This window comes from Colias philodice, chromosome 8 (genome assembly GCF_061535455.1).
Source record: "Colias philodice isolate Cphi_HAF_F1 chromosome 8, ilColPhil1 Martin Lab GWU primary, whole genome shotgun sequence".
Taxonomy (NCBI): Eukaryota; Metazoa; Arthropoda; class Insecta; order Lepidoptera; family Pieridae; genus Colias; species Colias philodice.
In genome coordinates this window covers 4,786,333-4,809,707 of record NC_143093.1, presented here as the reverse complement: position 1 = coordinate 4,809,707, position 23,375 = coordinate 4,786,333, and the positions used below count along the sequence as shown (strand labels likewise).

Here is a 23,375-nt window from a genome sequence, read left to right as displayed (position 1 = left end):
TGTTAATGTGAATAAAATCATTAAATATGTTAAATTAGACGAAAAATTCTATTTCTTTTTGTTTTAACAAATAAAACAATGTAACATTCTGCTACAATTATTTTCATAAAAAAATATATTATTATCGCATCATACGGTTATTCGTAGGAGATAGATATGAAAAACATTTTCTTCCGCGATGTGTAGCACGCCGCAAAAAATATAATCCTTAAAACAAAAAGCCTGGCACTACTTATTTCTCACATTTCATTTGATCACGATTTAGCAGCTCGGCTGCGGTCGGCTACGGTCGCGCACCCTCGTAGCCAAGTTCGTAGCTGTAAGTCCTCAGTGAGAACAAAACGCTACGAGATACGCACGTACGGGCTAGCTACGACGTAGACAGCTTGCCACCCGTTTCGTAAGTGGACAAGTTTATGTGCTAAAGTGAAACGGTGTATTAACATTACGAGAATTACAAGGATTGTTTGTTTGACAAAATTCGTTTGTGTTATATGGTAAGTCTATTTGGTTTTATTATGCAACTTTTTGTATAACTATTTTAAAACGCTTTTTAAAGGTGTTCATTAACATGTTAAGGTTTTAATTTACATCAAAACATTTTTTTTAATTATTCCTTGGTATTTTTAATAAATTATTTATTTGAATATAAAAGCTTGAATAAATAGTAACAAATAGTATTTATCAGAGCTTTAAGAGATCGGGATTAAAAAATTTAAATTTAAATATATTTATGGGTAATTGTAATTAATAAGATGTATTTTTATTATTAATAAATGGTTTTGTGTTTCATGTGATGCGAAATGCTTTAATTATTGTTTTTTTAATAGTTTCACATGTTAGTCAAATATTAAAAATAGTCTCTATGTTAAAAGTGTTAAAAATATCCATGTAAAATACGCATTATCGTTGATTTTAAAATAAAGGTTTGCTAGCATTATGTTGTCAAAAAATAGTAATAAAATGATCCTACACATTATTTTTATTTCTTCTCGGAAGAACGGATTTAAAAATTTATATGACCAAATAATATTTTTTATTTAATTACATCTTCAAGGTAAATCAATTTTATGTTAATAATTCAAAAATTTTGTAGGTTAATGCGAAACTCCTAAAAAATTGTTGGCTCGGCTCTATCAGTCTGTCCGTTCGGTTATACGTATATAATATTATCTCGATTACGCTTGAAGCTTAACCTATCGACCCCGTTTTTTATGCTTGCCATACTGGAACGGATACATGGAATAATATACATATTCAAGTATTTCAGTACAGCGCTTCGTCTAGCCTAGTACTAGACTAGACTTTTATCGCAGAGGATCTAGGAATCTAGATTTATAAAAGGGTTTCTAATAAAAATCAGATAATTTTGCAAGAGAATAAGTTATAAGCTATTAGGTTATAAGATTAGAAGAGAATAAATAAATGAATATGTTTTTCAAGAAAATTGAGTAGATGTACCTAAATCAATGATTAGGTATATTTATTATATTTTTTGCTTATGATTTTAATGATTTTTTCAAAAAGAAGGAAGGACAAAACAAAGAGCGGAAAGGTAACAATTGTTCAAAACATGGTAGTAGTAAAAATAACATTATATATATTTTGTTCAATAATACTAAATTAATTCCATGTTTAACACTAAATAAATCAATTATATCATAATAATATGGTAATATGACCACAAAATAATATGACCGCATGGCGCGGTTAGCACTTAGCATCCAAATTATAGTTATATCATGAAATGTCATAAATAATAACAATGATATACAGAAAATTGATCAAACACAATTGTCAAACAATGATATTTGTGGGATAACGAATACGTTGATACAAATCATTTAATATAATTGTAATCAATACGCAAATCAGATTCATTATCCCTCCTGAGTATTTATTAGCGACTGAATTAATTAATACAGAGTATATTTAACTAATATCATTTTCGTTGGTTACATTTAATATGCTTAAATGTAATCGTCTTAGTTATACGTGCGTCTTAGAATTATACTGTTGTTGTATTAATGAGAGTGTATACGTGACGACTAATTGAGTTAAAATAATAGGTACGGTAATTTTTTTTTTTTTTTTTTTTTTTTTTTTTTTTATTGTACAATAGGGGAGCGCTTGGCCACAATCTCGCCTGATGGTAAGCTGAGATGTGGCCTAAGATGGAGCGCGCTTCCCTAAAATGTACCTGTTCACTCTCCTCTTGAAGACCTCCAAATTGTACTCGTCGGGGAACACAGATTCAGGAAGCATGTTCCAGTCCCTAGCGGTTCGAATAAAGAATGACGATCCGAACCGCTTTGTCCGGGTACATGGAACGTCAACCATGTGGCGATGCCTAGAATCTGTGCGCCTCGACGAACGATGGAAAAATGGGGATGGCGGAATTAGGTCGTGCAATTCCGCAGCGCACTCTCCAAAGTGTATCCGGTAAAAAACCGATAAACTTGCCACTCTGCGACGGTGGGCGAGGCTCTGGAGTTTTTTGCCTACTAGCTCATCGTCGTTTATTAGCCTCTTGGCACGCCTCTCTATCGCCTCAAGTGTCTCCAGCTGGTATTTGGCAGATCCATCCCAGAGGTGAGAGCAGTATTCCATGCACGAACGGACCTGTGCTTGATAGAGGTTGAGCAACTGTCCCGGGCTGAAATACTGCCTCACCTTTGCCAGTATACCAAGCTTTTTTGAGGCTACTTGGGCTTTTGATTCAATGTATGAACCAAAGTTGAGAGTAGGCGTTAAGGTGATACCAAGAAGCTCGAGGTGGTCAGTTATCGGTACGGATACACTTTGGAAGGACGGAGTTAGGTTGAATGGACTCCGTTTAGCGGTGAATAGACACGCCTGGGTCTTGGTCGCATTGAACTTAACCAGATTGGCCTCGCCCCATTCGGAGACTGCCTGTAAGGACAAGTTCATGCGTTCGACCATCGCCTCCCGTAGAGACTGGATTTGTGCCGTACTGGCTCGCGCGCTGGATGCGTATCTCTCCACAACGGTGCTATCGTCTGCGTACCCATAGATACCGGGTTTCAGCAGATCGTTAATGTGTAGCAGGAATAGTGTTGCGGAGAGAACTGATCCCTGAGGGACCCCGGCATTAATAGCCAATTGGTCGGACGAGCAACCGTCGACGACTACTCGAATCGACCGGTCTCTCAAGAAATCTGAGATCCATGCGCAAAAACCAGTAGGCAGACCGTACGATGGAAGCTTGCCAATAAGACTATCATGCCAGACCCTATCGAAGGCCTTCGAGATATCGAGGGAGACTGCGAGTGCTTCACCATGATTCTCGATGGCCTCACTCCAGATATAGGTGGCACACGCTAGAAGATCCCCAGTGGACCGATTTCGGCGAAATCCGTATTGGCGGTCACTGAGTAGATCGTTCGCTTCTAGGTGTGCCATTAGCCTGCTGTTCAGTACACGCTCCATAGTCTTGCAGAGTATGGACGTGACTGAAATTGGCCTATAATTGGAGGGGTCGGCACGACTGCCTTTTTTGGGCACAGGCTGCACGTTGGCAAGTTTCCATGATTTCGGTACTTTTCCAGTCATCATCGAAAGGCGAAAGAGGCGTGTCAAGACAGGAGCGAGCTCAGGCGCACAGGTTTTAAGCACTATGGCTGGTATTCCATCAGGGCCACTAGCTTTGTTCACGTCAAGATTTCGCAGCGTTTTCAGAACCTCAGTCTGACGGATGCGAATTTCTGGCATGCTCACCTCGCATCCAGGTAGACTGGGAGGTTTGGCGCTTGCGGGATCTAGACGTGAATTTTCTGCGAACAGAGTAGCTAGTAGGTTCGCTTTCTCCGTGGCAGTGTGAGCCAGCGACCCATCTGGTTTCAGCAGTGGAGGAAGTGAGGGGCGGCAGAAATTCGATTCAACCGACTTTGCCAGGGACCAAAACGCTTTGCTACCAGAAGGGTAAGAAGCCAGTTTGTTCCCTATACGGCTAACGTGGTCAAATCGAGCTTTCCGTAGAGCCTTTTTGCAGGACTTGGCGGCCCGGTTGAAGGCTTTCTTCTTCTCAGATACGTCCTTGGCCTTGCGGTGTCGAGCATCAGCCCAGGCTAGATATGCTTCATGTTTAAGCGCTTCAGCGCGTCTACATTCAGCTCTGAACCAGGGTTGAGCTTTGCTGGACGTGGCTACATCGGAGAATGGAATGTAGTACTCCATTCCCTGCCGCAGCACATCAGTCACAGCATCCGCACAGGTTGAAGGGTCTTCAGAAGAAAAGCAAACAGGCCGCCAGGGATAAGATGCAAAGAAAGAACGCATCTCGTCCCAATCTGCTGACTTGTATCGCCACACGCGCCGAGAGCCCCTGGGACTGGGATCGGGCGGCGAGTAGACAGATACAGATTTCACCAGACAGTGGTCGGAGCTGCCAAGCGGCGATGAAATCGCTACCGAGTAACGGTCTGGATCGGTTGTCAGCAGAAGATCCAAGCAATTGGCTGTATGGCTCTCAACATCAGGAACCCGCGTCGCTCCTTGAACCAGCTGGGTGAGATTTAACGCTATAGCGAGTTTACGCGTCTCTCTCCCAGCGAGGTCAGTGCACTGGTATGGGTATAGCCACTCCTGGTGGTGGGCGTTAAAATCCCCCAGAAGCACTAGCTGAGCGGAAGGGTATTTGTGTTGAGCAGCATCCGCCGCCTCACTTAGGTACTCTGTGAGCCTGATCGTCTCCTGGTCTCCGCTGTGCGCTCGGTAGACACAAGCATAGATGAGTTTCTCTAGGCCTGTGTCCACCAGCATCCAAAGTACAGAGAAATGGGGGTCTTCAAGGTAACGGAGACGCTGACAGCAGATGTCGTCACGTACGTACGCGCACACACCTGACCGAGCTTTAAAGTTATGCTCCAGGGTGTAGCCGGGATACGATAGGTACGCCTGATCAGACGGACATCTAATCTGCGTCTCCGTGAGGAACAAGATACAAGGCTTGCTAGTCTCTAGGTGGAAGTGGACTGCAACGAGGTTGGAGTGTAGACCTCTGATGTTAGTGAGGTCTACTTTCAGCGAGAGGGAGTGCTGCCGCTGTACAACGTTTTTCTTGTACCTTGTCTTTTTCGAAAATAATGCACGATATAACAATAGATTTTTATTTATTTTATTTTTTAAGCAATTCTAGTATTCGGCAGTTGCCAAGGTTTGTAAGTAGCGTAGTTGCACCGGCTCTTTACAAAAAAAAATTGTTACGGTTATTGCTTACGCCTTTATCAAATACAATTCGAATATATTGCATATGAAAAATATTAATTTTATTTTCATCTAAACAGATAGTGATACCTAAGAGCTAAGATAACATCCTAACCACACATAACATTTAGAGCATGAAAACATGACATCTGCCCTTTACGCTTTAGTAACATCACCTTCAACTTTAGTATTATTGCTTTTATATAGTTATAACTTATAATCCTACTAAACTAATATTATAAATGTAAAAGTTTGTCAGGATGTGTGTGTGTGTGTGTGTTTGTAACAACTCTTTCACGCAAATTCTACTGAACCGATTACAATTAAATTTAGCACACATATAGAGTAACTTAGGTAACTTGGATTAACACATAGGAATTTTATCCCGGAAATCCCACGGGAACGCAAACTATGCGGGGAAAACGCGGGCGAAGCTGCGGGCTCAAATCTAGTAGATATATTTCTAAAGGAAATTGACCTGTGTATTCACAAAAATATTAGACTATACTCTAATTAGTATATGAGGGTAACAAACGAGAGGATTCATATCCCGTGCTAATAAAAAATGTATGAACAAATATAGACCTTTGAAAGAGCATTCATATCTATCGGGCGTATGCATACTAGAGGACACAGAGTAAAATAAATAGCATAGACGGATAATAAATATATAAAATTAAGTTTTATCGTCTACAAGCGGTCCGCCCGGGATTTGCTCGTGGTTTACTGAGGGACCACTTATATACCCAACGGTGAAATAATTTTAAACCGGTTCACTAGTTACTGAGATTAGGCGCTTTTAAACAAACAGACAAACTATTAAAAGTTATTACATAAGTATAGATGCATTTTTTAACTACCTACGTAACTTTCTCATATTAAAATTGCTCGTCAATATTCACAAAGTTAAAGCTTAACTATATAACTCAGGCCCCGGAATCACAGACACAATAGAAAATCTATTGTGTCGTGGACCGATCGGGCCGTTCGGGGCTCAATGGATTAATATTATCTACAAATGTAATCTAATCGCGTATGATTTATATTATATACGGAAGTGTTACATTCAAGAAAGTGATATTGCATAGATACAATGGGGTATCTGAAAGCTATATTAAACATTAAGGTAACGAAAGTAGATATAAAGGAGGAAAGGTCAAATAAAAGAGAATCACTGTCTTAAAGGACCGGGCTTAATGAAAGAACTCGGAATGCCAGCTTTAAGGTTTTTCCAGATTCAATATTCCTTTGTTCTTTTTGCGATTGCCCAATATATTATAGTGTTACAAAAGGATGAATTTTGGCGTTACATCGATGGAAAATGTTTTGAATATTTAACATTTTAATACAATAAAGCAGCGTGTTTGTACGTTTAACAATTCAGCCAGTGATGTGCAATATTTTTAAGCCTCCGATTATTAAACTTATACAAGCATGGAATTTTTAATTACTTGTATCACTTTTATCTTTATTTTACTTTTTACATTTTTCTCTTGTTTGTATTAAGCTATTGCATAGCTTCTATCGCGGGCCTTGAGCGCGGCGACCGAATGTAAAAATTCCATAACGAAAATCCCTAACACCCCTCACTCCAACCGGCACAGTGATGCTGTGCAATAGCTTAACCGCGGCAGTCCTCGAGTGCCACGCGTATTTTTTTTTATTCATTATTACTTTAAAAATAGCAAAGTCAAGTATAAATTAAGCCAATCATCGTTTTCACACTTTAATATGATAGATATTTTTAAAGAATATGAAAAATATTGCATTAAGTTATGAGGTTCACTGGTCTGTCTCTTTATAATCATAGATTATATTATGTATAGGAGAAGATTAGAAGTAAATATTTATCATCTTCAGATGAATGTTATAAATATGTATGTTATAAAATAATTTGTACGATTTTGCAATTTATCCGCCCTCCCAAAGTTTTTACTTTGTAAGCACATATTTCAGCCGGTGTGGTCAACATTTGGCATTCAAAATATTTCAATAAAGTGAACAAAACGTATCTCGCGGTAACCGATCTATATAATAGGCGGTTCCGCCTCACTGTACGGATTTTACGTGTTTTTTTACATGAAAACTTTTAGTTTCAATTTTGTTTCACGCTTGATAAATACATATTGTTTTTGGACGGCGTCAAAATAAACATTTTTTTCTTTATTCACGTAATGCAGTGAAATTGGCACGGTACATGTAAAACTTTTAACTCGAAAATAGACCGCAAACCCTGCCGCTTTAATTACAGAATTAACTTAATTTTGACTACCTTTATTTCTTTTAATATTGTACTTATTGATGAAACTTAATTAAAAACAAACTTTCATTACATCCATACATATAATCCACTAGATTTCCGCCCGCAGCTTCGACCGCGTTTGCAAAGGAAAACCCGCATAAGTAGTTCCCGTTCCCGTGGGATTTCCGGGATAAAAACTATCCTATGTGCTAATCCAAGTTACCCTCTATATGTGTGCTAAATTTCATTGTAATCGGTTCAGTAGTTTTTACGTGAAAGAGTAACAAACATCCATACATCCATACATCCATACATCCTTACAAACTTTCGCCTTTATAATATAATATATATATATATATTAGATATATTAGATTATTTAATTTGTTGTAGAAAGACATTGTTTTCTGTTGAGTACCTCTGATGCTGTATATAATAGGCAAATCAAACTAAATAGATGTTTCTACACTTAGTTAACACGTAAATAATGAACTAATTACACAATAAATAATAATAATTAACTATTCACAATATATTCCAGCAACCGATCAATAAAATAAGCTTGTATTACGCAGTACTTAATAGAAGTTACTATTTTTTTTAAACAAATTTGTGTTTGTGCAAAAAATAAAAAGTTTAAATTATGTAAGTTTTCAAGGCTATATCCAGGTGAGGGCAGAGTGCCAAGCGAGTTTTATATAAAGGTTGATCAGTTAATTCAAACTTTTAAAACACGGACAATTTCAAATTATACTCAGTTCATAATAAACAGCTTTTTGTGATATAATGCCCATAATTCATTTAATAATTTTGTAAATAATTTTGACGACAGTAGAAGTAAATTTCAGATTTTCACCTAGAAATTCCTCTACATAATAAGAAATAATAATGTAAAAAGCTTAACTTTGTACCTACATCATTTATAAAAGCAACTTATATAATATTTATACAAATTAATAACCTTACATAATACTGCTCTACTATACTAATATCAAAGCTACCCCACACAGTAGCAGTAACAATATCGCGCTATATTATTACAAAATTTTCACTTCAACTTTCCAATTATATCGGCAATTATATAAAGTGACCGAACGTTTAATTTCGCTCCCGCAGAGAGAAAACGCTAAAAGCCATTCGCACGAAGCGTACAAAGATTTCATAGGAAGTAATACATTCTGGACCAATAAAAGAGTAATCGTATAAAATTGAAGTTTGCACATGGCGATATTAGAAAAGTTCATTGCCGTGCACTATTTCATATGTGAACGTTATTTTAACCGTTATGTGATCAATGGCTCGTAACAAACATCGAACTATGATAAATTTTAATATATTATGTAGGTACTTTATGTATAAAAGGAGTAAATATATTATTATGATACGTTGCTAATAATATGCACACGAATTAAAATATTATTTTTCTTACGATAAAAGTGAAAGCAAAATATATGAAAATATTATCTATTTTACGATAAATTACCAGTCTGAAAATGAATATAATAAGCATAATTTTAAATTTGATTATTTTCACAGCTGTATTTTAAAATGAATATGAATAGCTCAGTAAAAAGAAAGGTTACATAATTAAAGTGTACAATTCAAATAACACAGTAGTAGTAATAAAATTTAAGCAAAATATTATAATCTACAATGTTTGAAACGACCGCCTCCTCGGTACAGTGGTTGTCGTGTGAGCGTAACACCGAGGGGTCCTGGGTTCGATTCCCGGTGAAGACGAAGAAAAAAAAAATGTCTTGGTCTTGATGATCTACTTGTCCCTAAAGAAAATCGATCAGTGAAACAGATGTATAATGCATCTGCCCCTTACCCCACCAGGGGACATGGGACTTCACACAATGTTTGAAATCGATTAAGATAGCTTAATCAGATTTGGTCAACGATGGATCTATATCCAGAAAGGTTTTCAAGATTTTAAGGTCAAATACACAGCTTAGTTGATGAATTATTTAAGTGCTACAAACAAAAACAGCTGATTAAATCTGAGTGATATTTTGTACTCATATAGATTGTTGCCTAGTTTAATAAATAACCTTAGCACATAACTTATAAATTGTAAAAGCACCTGGGTAAAAGAGATAAGTACTTATAAAGGATTATAATATACTTCCAATAATTTATTGATCATAATATTTACAGTACCAAAATGATACAAAAATTTGGTATTACTTCAATAATAAGACATCATTATAGAACGTGGAAAATATATTGGGAAAATGTCTGATTTTCGCTAATGAGGGTGAGGGTAGTGACATAACGTAACCGGGATTTGGAGGCTCAACCCGGAAGCGTGACTTGTGAAATATTGACAAGTGCATTAAAATATACTCTAAGTTAACATTTTCATATATATTTTGACTGGCAAATTATCTTTTTCTTTACAAATGATTCGGTGGTTTCCAAAGCATTTGAGAAAAGAAGCAAAAAAAAAACAGCAATTGCTATCAAATTACATAAAAAGTATCGGGTCTGAAATTTCGTGTAACGTAATAAAGAAGCGCGTGCAAACTTCATTGCTCCAACTCGTAGGTACATGTGCGCTACTTTATGAAAACTTTTAAAATGTAACGAGTGAAACTGTTCAGTAGTTATTTAATTTAGATCCAATGTACACGCCAACTTGTACACATCCAATTGAACGAATTCCACTCATTGCTAGAATGTCTACAAATAAAAGCGAACTGAAAACTGAAAGTCACAAACGACGCCAATAAAACGAACCGCGATACTTTGAACGGACGAGCTAAATAAAATCAGTTTTGTTTGAAATTCCCTTGTTCTTTTGTTAGTCTGTATGTTTATGGTTATTTGTTGGAAACTTTTGTTTGAGAAAGGGTGTATGCAATATTTGCTTGTAATATAAATCATTTGTCGTACTTCGAAAGAAATATCATACAATAATGAACGATTGAGAAGTTCGGAGTTATGGAATTAAATAAAATATGAGTTGTGAGGGTTTCGATATTTCTATTGCTTTCAGTGACAGATTTAGTTATTTCGTAAACTTTTGTAAATTAATTGGATTTATCCCGTATTTCGAAATATTGAATCAAACTTTTGTTCGTGTGTTCGGTAAATGAAATATTTTATGCTATATAATAAATTATTAATTAATATAATTAAGTTGATTTATAATATAGAGTTTTTCAGATAAATAAACAAATGGTATATAAGAATACTGTATACTCAAAAGAGATGACTAATTTAATCAATATAAAGATTGTATTAACTAAGATATAAGTAATAAAAACTCTACAACTAGAAAAGCCTCGCGATTTTTTATGAGATACATTATCTTGCTTACCAACAATAAATTACTTCCTTATATTATAAGTGATGGAAATTACTGCAAAGAAACTGACGATGTGCGCATACGTAGCGACGATTATTCAAAGGTAGATAAAATTCTCAATTACCAACGCGAACGTATGAACGTTCGCGTTAGTAATTGAGAGTAATTAACCTTAATATCTAACAATGTGCTAATGTATAGCATAAAAGACCTTGCTACAATATCCTTTTTCAATTTCTTAAACTACGTCACAAAATCTATTTAAAAAGTCGCATTAATAAAAATATGTCATATTTTTATACGATAAGCGCCACTTCAAATAAAACAACAAGTGGTTGTATTATAATCGCAAAGAGCACGGTGAATACATAGTAACATCAGCACGTACTTCAAGTAGTAAATAGGGATAAAATATAAAATACTCCCGTACATAATAACCATGCGAATAAGTGACGTGTAACACGCTGGCTCGGAACTTAACACCTCATCTTTATTTATTACCTTAGCATGAAGGATACAGGAGTGTGTTATCTCGACGTTTCTTTTTACAAAGTAATAAGTTATTACGTGCGGGTTTTTATAAAAATGGATAAGTGGATGCGTTATGAAGTTTTAGGCGATTGGAAATGTAGTGTCGATTCTCGTAGTACCTATCTGATATATGGAATGCTTCATAGGTACTTGAGGTAAATAGGATCATGAATGTACGGTCTATAGGTTCACTCCCACTAATACTGGCATTAAAATAACATACAGTATATCTGTGATTTTTATAAAATCGAACAATAACGTAAACAACGCAAAATAATCGAGCTTTTTAGAATCCTTAGTACACGTTTAAACTCATAATTATCAATTAACATACCCCTGTAAATGCAAATAAGTCCAGTTGAAATTATGGTACCAATTGAATAAGAATATTAGGTATTAAAACAAACTAAAAACCAACCATTATTTAACCTTATAAAAATCCTTCGGCCCCGACCCGATTATCGACTTTCAGCATTGTCTGTTGAAAACAAGCAACTTTTTAAGACATAATTTAATATTTTACCTACTCGTTTCTCCAAAATGATATCAAATATTTGAATAAAATATAAATTCATAATAGAATTATCTCGTTACGAGAGGAAGTGGTAACACAATGTAAATGTTACCATAGGACCGAATTACACAATAAAAAGGGTAATTTGATGAATATGGCATACATAATAATATATTATAATGTATTGATTTAATTGACCTGACTTCTGGACACTCCGTAAAACAACATGATTAATAATTTATTACAATTTTAAAAAAAGTAGCGTTCATTCACAGTTTTTTTATAATTTACCTTTTTCTTAAATAAATTATTTTGCTTTAATTATATAGAGTGGGAATGATCATTTTAAGGTATCCATTCCCTTACTATAAAAGAAACACCAAATAAAAATAGCTAAGAAAGGTAAAACTATTACGCCAAAGCAATTTATTTCAATCTGTTTCTAGCTCATAACCTTCCATAGAAAATGTAAAGAATACCTGGTAATATAACCATTTCTTTTAAATGAAATATCTACACGAAATGCTTGCTAACTCGTAGATGTTGTTATATAAATAAAAATGTAATCTTTCTGGAAAAGTATCTCAGTCGAGTGAGGTGTATAAGAAGAAAAAAGTATTTCAAATAGAGTTCTGTTTATTTTTTATTTGTATGAGGAAATATTAAAATTCATGAATGGCTTATATGATTTTCAGAGGAATTTACATTGGCTAGAAAAAGGTATCCGATTACCTATATAATATTAATGAATCGCCAAATATGTTGCTAAACGTAAAACTCGAGAACGGCTCAATCAATTCAGCAATTTTTTAACATTTTGTTAAGGCACTAAGAAAGGTTCTTAAGGAGAAAACATGAAAAAGGGGCAATAGGGCAGAACAAAGTCTGCTGGGAAAGCTAGTTTTTAATATAGTTCTATTGTGAAATTAACAATATAATCATGGGAATATACAATGATACGAGCATTTAATATATTCTCGTTTGTATAAGACTCCATATAATTTGGTTTACATCGTTTATAGCATACCTACTTATAAGTATTGAAACCAATGATGGTAGCATTATGTTCGAATCAATGGGCTTCGCTTGCTTGTGAACAAGTCTCTATCTGTCATTGCTTCAAGCGTAGAAGTACATGTAATGTTCTATGCTTCATTACAGTAATGGGTAATGGCTCATTTCGATTATTTACAACTAACTGCATACCACTGGTTGGAAGTATTCTTTATAAGTAATCGTATTTTTAATAGCGTTAGTTTAATCTATATTGTTACTTAGGGGATTTAAAAGAAATATTCAATTATACAGGGTGTCCCAAAAAGTAGTGATGAACGAAAGCTGGGAGGTAGAGGACCTAGAGGGCTATCCGAATCACCCCCATGTATGTTATGCGATTTTTCGTATTTTCGGAGTTATGACGTTTTTTTTCAATTTTTCACCGATCGCCGAGTACTATGATATTTTCACTCATAGTGACGTAAATTATTGCGGAAGATGCTTGATTTTTTTTGTGTGCTAAGCTGAAAGATAGGCCAATTCAGTATGGTAACATTTACTCTCGTTAGATCTTTGAATGGAATAAAAAAAAGAATGAAATGCCAAGAAAGATAAAATTACCCAGTATGTTCACCACTTCAAGGGCCCGTAAAAAAATAAAATCACATAAAAAATGTTTTCTGTTTGGCTTTTAAAAACTTGCTCTATCTATCAGGAAGCTACCCTGAAAATTTCATTTTATTATTCAGGAGGCTTTAATCGAAAAATTGAAATCTAAATTTGGTAAGTGCAAAAATTGAATTAACATTATGATTAATAAAAACAAATTAAAACCAATAACAAGGTGTTTTATTACCAGAAATCTTTAAAATGACCCCGCGGTTGCTCAGTGCAAGTGCGACATCACCGTAAAAAGTTGTCTTTTAAATGTCTGTATGCCCTTTTATCATTTTTAATGGTTTCTTCTGCTACTATGAATTTCCCGGCTATTTCGTCCAAATTGTGGCATTCTCTTAAGTAGCCGAGGTCTTTTTAGTATCCCCATTGAAACAAATCAATGGGGTTTAGGTCGAGGGACCGTGGAGGCCGGGCTTTAAGGCAGGCGTCACCGGCGCATGCGCAGGCTGCAACGACCAATCCATCTTTCAGGGTATCTTTGCCCTTTAGCCTGGCCTCCACGGTCCCCGGACATAAACCCTATTGATTTTTTCCGCGGGGATACTACAAAGACGAGAGACTGCCACAATTTGGACGAAATAGCCGGGAAATTCATAGTAGCAGAAGAAACCATTAAAAATGATAAAAGGGCATACAGACATTTAAAAGACAACTTTTTACGGTGATGTCGCACTTGCACTGAGCAACCGCGGGGTCATTTTAAAAATTTCTGGTAATAAAACACCTTGTTATTGGTTTTAATTTGTTTTTATTAATCATCATGTTAATTCAATTTTTGCACTTACCAAATTTAGATTTCAATTTTTCGATTGAAGCCTTCTGAATAATAAAATGAAATTTTCAGGGTAGCTTCCTGATAGGTAGAGCAAGTTTTTAAAAGCCAAACAGAAAACATTTTTTATGTGATTTTATTTTTTTACGGGCCCTTGAAGTGGTGAACATACTAAGTAATTTTATCTTTCTTGGCATTTCATTCTTTTTTTTATTCCATTCAAAGATCTAACGATAGTAAATGTTACCATACTGAATTGGCCTATCTTTCAGCTTAGCACACAAAAAAAATCAAGCATCTTCCGCAATAATTGACGTCACCATGAGTGAAAATATCATAGTACTCGGCGATCGGTGAAAAATTGAAAAAAACGTCATAACTCCGAAAATACGAAAAATCGCATAACATACATGGGGGTGATCCGGATAGCCCTCTAGGTCCTCTACCTTCCAGCTTTCGTTCATCACTACTTTTTGGGACACCCTGTATCTTAAGTTTGTACGTATTTTTTAACTATATCTATCTTTACGACTATTTATTCTTAAAACATATCAATGAGCCGATGTAGGGTTTTGTACTGGCCTATCATCGATACATCGCAACAAATAATTTAAAACAATATTTCGAAATTTACCTGGCCTCGAAAATCTAAGCTAACGAAAAAAATGTTGATTGAAAAGCAAATATTTTTAAAACAATCCACCAGCAATTAATATAAAAATAACTGATGAAATATTTTAATTTTGCCAACATAAAAGGATCGTTCTTATTCGGAACTAGGTCGTCTAACAGAGGTTTATAAAATTCCTCAATTAATTTTACTTAACTTTTATATAATATCTTGTGCTATTTGGTTGGTAAATCGCAAAGGGAAGCGCCTTATATTCGCATAATTTGGTGTTATTGCTGAATATTAATTAGTGATTTTACAAGGCTTGTAATAAACGTAACCCTTAATAATGTTTTCTCAAAATTAACCGAGCAATTTCGCCTAATTTAATGCAACTGATACATTGTTTAATTATTTTAGCGTAACAATTTCTGGCTAATGATGCCACACTGGCTCAGCTAATTAAAATCATTATTATTATTAAATGCTCGTTTTACGCTAACATTACCTTGAATTTTGTTCTCTTGCTTATTGTTCCAGATTTTATAGCACTTGGTGTAAAGGCTCTTTCATAATATTTTATGATAGTTTTAGTTGCGTAACAAGAAATTAAAAATAAGTGTTTCATGATATCTTTAGTATAAGAATAATTTATTACCAAATAATCTTATCTATTGTAAGAAAATTTTATACTAACTAACTGATAGGTATACAAATAGTAGGTACCTACTATGATTTTATACGTAATTATTTTTCTCGTAGGATATATTTTCCAGTTTTTTTTAAGTTTTGTTAAGCGCAATACACACTGAGCCCGCCGGGCCGCCGACAAAGCCCGGCGACACAACCCGGCGGCCTGTATGAAAAGAATCATGTCGGCAACATGCGCCCGCGCGTGTTGCCCGCCGACATGTTGGCGGCTTGGGTACACCTGCGCTCAGTTGCCCGACGACGCTCGACCTGTAGTTGACTGTCAAATAAATTTCTCATCTCAAGCCGCCGACATGCCACCGACCAAATTTTCCGGCTTGTAATAAGTGAAGCCGCCAACTAGACCGCCGACAAAAAGTTGCCGACATATGTCGGCGGCCCGGCGGGCTCAATGTGTATTGCGCTTAACAAAATATTCATCCTTGTGTATCTTCCTTGCCATTTTTCCGTTCGAAGAAGAAAAAACAGTGAGTGTAAACATTATATTTCACTCCATAAATAAATTTTAATATTTGATATCATAAAAACAAAATGCGGGCAATCTAAATATTTAAAAACATTCACAAAGAATAGAAAAGATACATTGTTTCAAGATACAATTTTCTCGAATTTTCCAAGCAATTACCGTTAAAAAAGCTACACGAAATGTAATCATGTCTTTGTCTGAAAAACTAAACCTAAATCCAGAAACTGGAAAATGTTTTTAGGTCAACTGAGGCATCTAGAGACGTTAGACAGATTCAAGGTTTACTAGAAATGATAAATTGTTCTGTATAAATATTTATGTACCATTTTATATAATGATGTACTTGGACGCAGACGTCTTATATATTATATTTCAAAGATAAACCCGCATAGTTCCCGTTCCCGTGGGATTTTCGGGATAAAACCTATCCTATGTGTTAATCCAAGTTACCCTCTATATATGTGCTGAAATTCATTGTAATCGGTTCATTAGTTTTTGCGTGAAAGAGTAACAAACATCCATACATCCATACAAACTTTCACATTTATAATATTAATAGGATAATGTATGGTAACGAGGTTTTGTCTTTTTTCTTTATTTAATTTATGTATCGTGTGCTAATTGTATCTATAAAGTTCATTTTCCATTAGCGTTACAAAGTATGCGCATGAATAAAATTTCCTTCTCGAAATGCCTATAATCTATATTATGTCTCAACGAAATTTTATAAATTTTTGCGTATTTTTTATTAAAAGTAAATAATATGAGATGAAAATATAATAGTTTTTTATTAGGTTTATTTTAAATGAAATTGAAAAAATTCATAATTTTAAGATATTATTTTCCAATATTATCAAATTGCTCGAATCCTTCAGAGTTAAAAAAAAAAACCAACAAAGGTCCTGTCAACCCAATTCATCTTGAAAAGATTAAATTTCCAATATAATAACTGAAAGTCTCTTCCCAATCTATTGGCTAACTAACTCTCCGTAACTGAGATCGTTCATAAAGTATCAAGCAGGATTTACAGCGAAAATTGCGAGCTTGGCTCTTTTAAACTCATTTATAAGCCCTGCAACTAGTAACACCTACCGTAACTTACTCGGTAGCGGCATTGAACTACCGAGTTACAACTTCTCACATTTTATAATTACCTTTTTCTAGCTACACTGCAGATATAAATTTAAATGGAAGAGAATTTTACGTCGACAATTTAATGAAATAAAGCAAATGTTTTGAAGTTTTCTTCTAAATTAATCCCATTTAAATTCCAAACAAATGTGGTTTAACTAAACTCTCACTCAGTAAGCACACCCTACTAGAAAATGGGTTTAAGCGTCAATTAATATTATGTTATCGGGTTGTTCACGTATCGAGACAAACCTCTTTCCATCCCATAATGCTATCCGAATTTACAATCCCTTTTAAGGTTGGCGACACGTCCAAATTTAATTATTTCCGAAGTTTACGGGCGGAGTAACGTGTCTCATATATAATATCATCAATCAATAGTTTAATATCACACGTAGGTATGAGAAAGAGGTGTTTATATACCGTCTTTACAAAGTCATGACCTTTACAAAGGTTTAAAAGCTTGCTGAAAGGTCCGATGCAATCTATCTTTAAAGTAAGGTATTCGATGTAGGGTAACGGTACCAGTGGTCAGCCAGGCACCAGTGATCAGCCTATTGCGTTGTTTATTGGCCATAAATATCGCTGTAATCAAAATAACCAAATCACGCGCACTTAAATAGAAGCTCTGTTTCGTTATTGGTTCATGTATCACGGAATAGGAGCAGCAGGGGGTCAGGGAAGAGAAGTAAACACGTTCGTACAGGTGCTGTGCGCCGACAAGAGCAGAAGTGTCATGTCTGCAATATTTTTTGTTTCACGTGGTGCTCTTTTGAAAGGTGAGAAATAACATATTTTAGTATGAAACGTGATTGTGTTTTATAGATAATAACTTTATAGATTACTTAGAGCATTTAATTTTATGAAATTTGATAAAAAATATTGTTTTTTTACTTAAAAATTTGAGGGGCTGACCATTGGATACTGATTTTTTATGAAAGATCCAATGGACAGCCCCTGGGGCTGATTACTGGGATTATTCCTAATTGTTAGAAAACCCAGTGTTCAGCCGCATTTCAAAATATTTTTTTCAAGCGGCTGACCACTGGGTCTCAATCTGTGGTCTCAATGATCCAGTATTCAGCCACGATGTTATTGAAATAATATTTTAAGTATAAATGCGAATTTTTGTGTTTAAATCTATAAGTAATACTTCATGTTAGTTAAGTTTTACCTGAAATAATGGTATTATGTGTATTCATATCCAAAAGTTATTATTGTTCCCTTTTTTTCTAGCTAAAAATGCCGCCAAGACAACAGTATCCTCCAGAGAAATCCTCCGAAAGATCCTCCTGTGGTTAAATATAATTATATATATTGTGGATTATAGATACATCAATAATATTATAAACTAATATCGCTGATTTCTTTAAAAAGAATTATTGCTGTTTTTATGATAAATAATAAGAAGTTCCTAGAAAATAAGAAGACACAAAGAGATTGTAATAGTATGTTTAAAATAATATTTGTATTATGTGCGATATACATTTTTTTGTGCTAAGTGAATCGTTGCTATAAAAATGTGATTAATATAGTTGATTTTGATATAACATTGTTTAATTTGATCTCATAATTAGTTATACTTACTAAAGGCTGAACACTGGGTTCAACAAGGCTGTTTATTGGTTTTTAGAGGCTGTTCACTGGGACACTGGGCCATTTTTTGTTTAAAATTAATTATATATTTTACTAAGAGAATTATTGTTTTTGATAAACGCTGATTCGAAACTACAATAAACAATAAATCCATACATGTTGTACGTTTTTTATACGACGATTGTTGTAGAAATGGTAATTGTCAAAACTTCAAAAAGCTGTTATGAGGCTGACCACTGGTGCCGTTACCCTACAGGAACCACCTCAATGGCCATGTTTCGTGACTTGTATAGAACGCCGTCCACTACGTCGGTATTTTGTGCACGAATCAAGTAGAGTACATTGGAGCAATCTGCCAATGACCTGCACGTTTTGTGAACGTATTGTGGACGTTGTAGATTCTTCTAGAACTTATCATTTTTGTTGCCGATTGATTTGTTGATGTTGAAAGGTGGATAAATCAATGTGAATTATGCGTGATAAATTACAAACAGTGAACAAGAGTTTTAAGTAAAACTACCTAATTATGATTTGAATTATACAAATAGTTTTTTTTATTAATTTGCAAAATACGTATTATATTTTTAAATATTATATTTTAAGCATTGGATAAAATGTTTATTCATTACATTTAACCCCGATATTAAATCGGCACACTATAAACTCCCGCCACTTGATTATTAATTTTCAAATAATTGAAGTTCGTTTTTAGGACAAAATTTGTGGTTGGATGAGTTTCATAATTGCCTCGATCAAAGCTCAGAACTCACAGATACAATACAAACACATTCCACTCACATCCAACGTTGAATTGTTGAAATGTATTTTAGCATCAAATATTCTTAACAAAAATCGCGTTGCCGCGTAAGATATGGAACATGTATCCTGTCAGAGCCTTTCCAAGAAAGAAAAGCAAACGTAACTTGTCACACTTTATAAACAAGACGTACGTTATAAAGAGTTACAGTGTAAAAATGAAACTGGGAATTCAGCCAATAAAGGGGAGAGACAAAGCCCCTGAAATTCGCATTATGTAATATTTTACGTCTACCGTTTTCACGCTCGCACGCATAATTCACACATTATCTCTTGCCTGATTGAAGAGAACGAGTTTTATAAAGATATATTATATTGTACGTTTTGTTCTATAAATTGTGAAATATTCGGCTTGGGGCTCCCAGGAGCTTTGTTCTTTCGAAGTTGACTCGTTGTAATCCCTTGTGTAATTAATCTGTAATTTCCAAGAAACTAAACATGTTTGTCAAATATTGGAAGTTTCCATATTATGTTCCATATAATGTGTTAAATAACAATTCATATTGATTAATATAATATTATATTTAGCCAAGGATGAATTGAACCTATCTTTAATTTAAAAATCCTTTCTATTCATGGACCAATTTGAAAGCAATATATTCATAGTATTTTGGTCAATCCACACAGATACAGTGTGTGGTTTTCCTTCATCTTGTTATCTCAGTTTCGATGGATTTAGTTGCGGTTTCCCTTACCGCTACGTTGATCACTCGATTGATGAAACAAAATTGTTTCGGCAGAGTAAAGATGGACTAAGACCCCATAGGGTCGTATTGATGGGCGGTGTTCCTGGTCCCTTTTTCCTTTTACTTCCAATGTCAATGAAGATGTTTATGAGATATACCTAGCTAGATATTTGCGTCATTAATTTTAGAAGTGTTATTTATAATCCAATGTTTGCTACTGATTAAAAATCTTCATTACAAAAAGTTTGAACACCATCCAAATAACAAATTTTAAGAAATTTTATTATATTTTTTGTCATATCTCTATGTTCTATGTACTGTGATTGAATGTAAAGTAAATTTTCAGCCGACATCAAAATTGAATAAAACGAAATCGTTTAAACAAGTAAACATCCTGCGTGATAAATGAAACCATGTCATGGTGAGGGTACCTAATGGTAAACGTGTCGTATCAATCAAAATCTATCATAACACTTTCCATCGATCCAGAAGGATTCGTATTAAGTGACAAAATCAACATATTTGCTTAAAAAGAAAAGAGTGAAGCGTATTTTTTTCATTTTATATTACTAATCGACCATACTTCTAAAAACTATTAATATTATAGTGTACGACGATCGAGTAAAAGCACTAGAAACAACATCTTTAAATATTATAAAAGGGTTTAGAATTTTGGGACTATTATATCAATATATCAATATATAGAGTCAGATCGTTAATATAAGATGTATAATGTATACGTATATCTTCTTTCTTATATATAAAAATGAATCGCAAAATGTGTTGGTAAGCGCATAACTCGAGAACGGCTGAACCGATTTCGATAATTCTTTTTTTATTATATTCCTTGAAGTAAGAGGATGGTTCTTATGTAGAGAAAACGTAAACATGTACCACGGGCGAAGCCGGGGCGGACCGCTAGTTTTAAATAGATAGAAAGCTACGAACATTTTTAAAAACAAATATTGCCATCGACATTCAGCCTTCTTGTGAATTTATAAAGCTTGACAGAGCTGATTATGCGCGTCTATAGAGGTTACACTCCTATTTGTTACGTCAGGTCTATTTTTTACTCGCAAAACAGATCTAAAAGCAAGTCCATGTACCTGTACGGTGAATATTTTTCTACGCAAGTCTAGTAGACATCAGCGATGCGATCAAGAATGTATGATAATGCGATGGAGACGTATAGCATTCTGGCATTGAGTGTTCCTACTTCGTTTTGTCGGTAGTGTTTCTTATTTGATGCTTTTTGCGAGCGAAAACAATGGTATCCATTTGGAGCACTTCGCATTAAGAAGATTCAACAGCGATGGCTGCTTTTCTCTATTGTTTGTGCGTACAATATCAATGGTTGAAATGTGTTTCGGAGTTCTTTGCGGAGCCTCATTTCGGAGATTTGTAAAATGTTTTACAACCAAATTATTTTAAGTATCTCATTGTGATATTACAGAGAGATTTTTCGTTGAAAACTTGTTTTTAAATTTAAATATTACAATGTATAATGTTAAAAGATAGGAAATCTATTTTAGTTAGATAATGAAAGTATTTCCCAAATCGTTGTACCTATATAATAGATTTTATAAATTAGTTATTAAAAAATTAAGTAAAATTTTCTCTATAATGTTTAAATAATATGGGTAAAACTTAATACAATGTATTTATTCGAAGTAACTCACTCGATAGTTATATTGTATGAGGATTATCTGCCTAAAGTTTATCTTCCTTGTTGACTTTGTTGAGAAGAAACTCACAAGGAATAGATTTTTCAAAATATTTATCTTTAGGTTCATATTTTGTATCTATTATTACTATTAATAGGTGTTTATTTTATCAAGCTCTGTGGCATGTTTTATTAGCAGTAAGTACTTGCATCATATTTGTATTATTAAGTATGTACTTAGTTCTACATTATAACATAACTTTGATCAAATAAAGCCACAATATAATAGTTTAAGAGCTGTAACTTCTAGTCCCGTCAAGTAAGTTTATATTAAACCCTCTTTGGTTATTTACTTGAAAATTAAGGTTTCCGAACCACTCTAATTGAACTAAAACAATCAACAGAATTACTTTTGTTTTAGTTCAATTATGCAACAATTATTGTTGCATAATTGAACTAAAACAAAAGTAATTCTGTTCTTAGTTGAATAAATAAACGATCGACTTTTAATTTTTCTATTTCACTTAATTTCTTTTAAAATATAGGTTTCCTTCAGGTCCAAAGGTCATGATTGACTTCCAATTCAATTTCATAAAAGTTTCCCTCCTCACAATTTGTAACGCAATCAGCAAGTTTGAACTGAGAAAAAAGGGAATTTCAAATGTAATTTGCTAAAAACAAAAACCTTTTTTGCTGATAACTGTAATTACTATCGAATAAGACATTGTAAAACCTTTTATTACATTCCGAGGATTACCTAAGCGTTATTCTTTCCATTAACCGTACCGTATCGCTGGAGTAAGACGCAATCAGAGACTAAATGGAATGTCACACGTACGAATTTATTGTATTTCCCCATAGGCTCTTTAGAAAGATTGCTTTTGGATTAAGACCGCGGGTTAATTACTATTTTCCTCTGCGCAAGGAATCTATTATCACTGTTTTGTTTTATCACTCTATAGACGGTATGTTACGATTTATGACTGAGTTTAAAGAATATTTAAAGCATTTTTTATTAGATAATAAATAAGTTATAAAAAGTAATAGGTACATAATAATAAATATACGTAGAATAATTCTACGTAACCAACTTTAACAATTCTCCGCACTAAACCTTGATTCAATAATACAGATTACGAAATATCTGAAATCGAAAACAGTCAATCAATTTTAATATCAATCCTTAACAGAATAGTAATAGGTTTAATTAGAGTATTGTTTTTATTACAATCAATGTCTACAAAGTTCAATGGCAAACTTTGATAACAGGCAAATGTAAACAAAGTAAGTCTAAAATAATCAAACCATCTGTGCCTTATTGCTCTTGATTTAATAGTAACTTCCAAGTAATGTTTAATTATATTTATCCATAAGTTAACCCGTTGCGACTTTGTATTAATTTCGTTAAAATTCAAGTCGACGCCATT

General features: G+C 34.2%; 1 protein-coding gene across 1 annotated transcript in view; it reads left to right on the top strand.

Annotated features, from left to right (window-relative positions):
* The first annotated feature begins 310 nt into the window (after positions 1 to 310).
* The window catches only part of stg1 (stargazin-like protein), a 47,756-nt gene continuing 24,691 nt past the window's right edge, over positions 311 to 23,375 (top strand). Inside the window, exon 1 of the mRNA XM_089698129.1 lies at positions 311 to 497. The gene's annotated coding sequence lies outside the window, so the exon portion shown is untranslated. The remainder of the gene's footprint in view (positions 498 to 23,375) is intronic.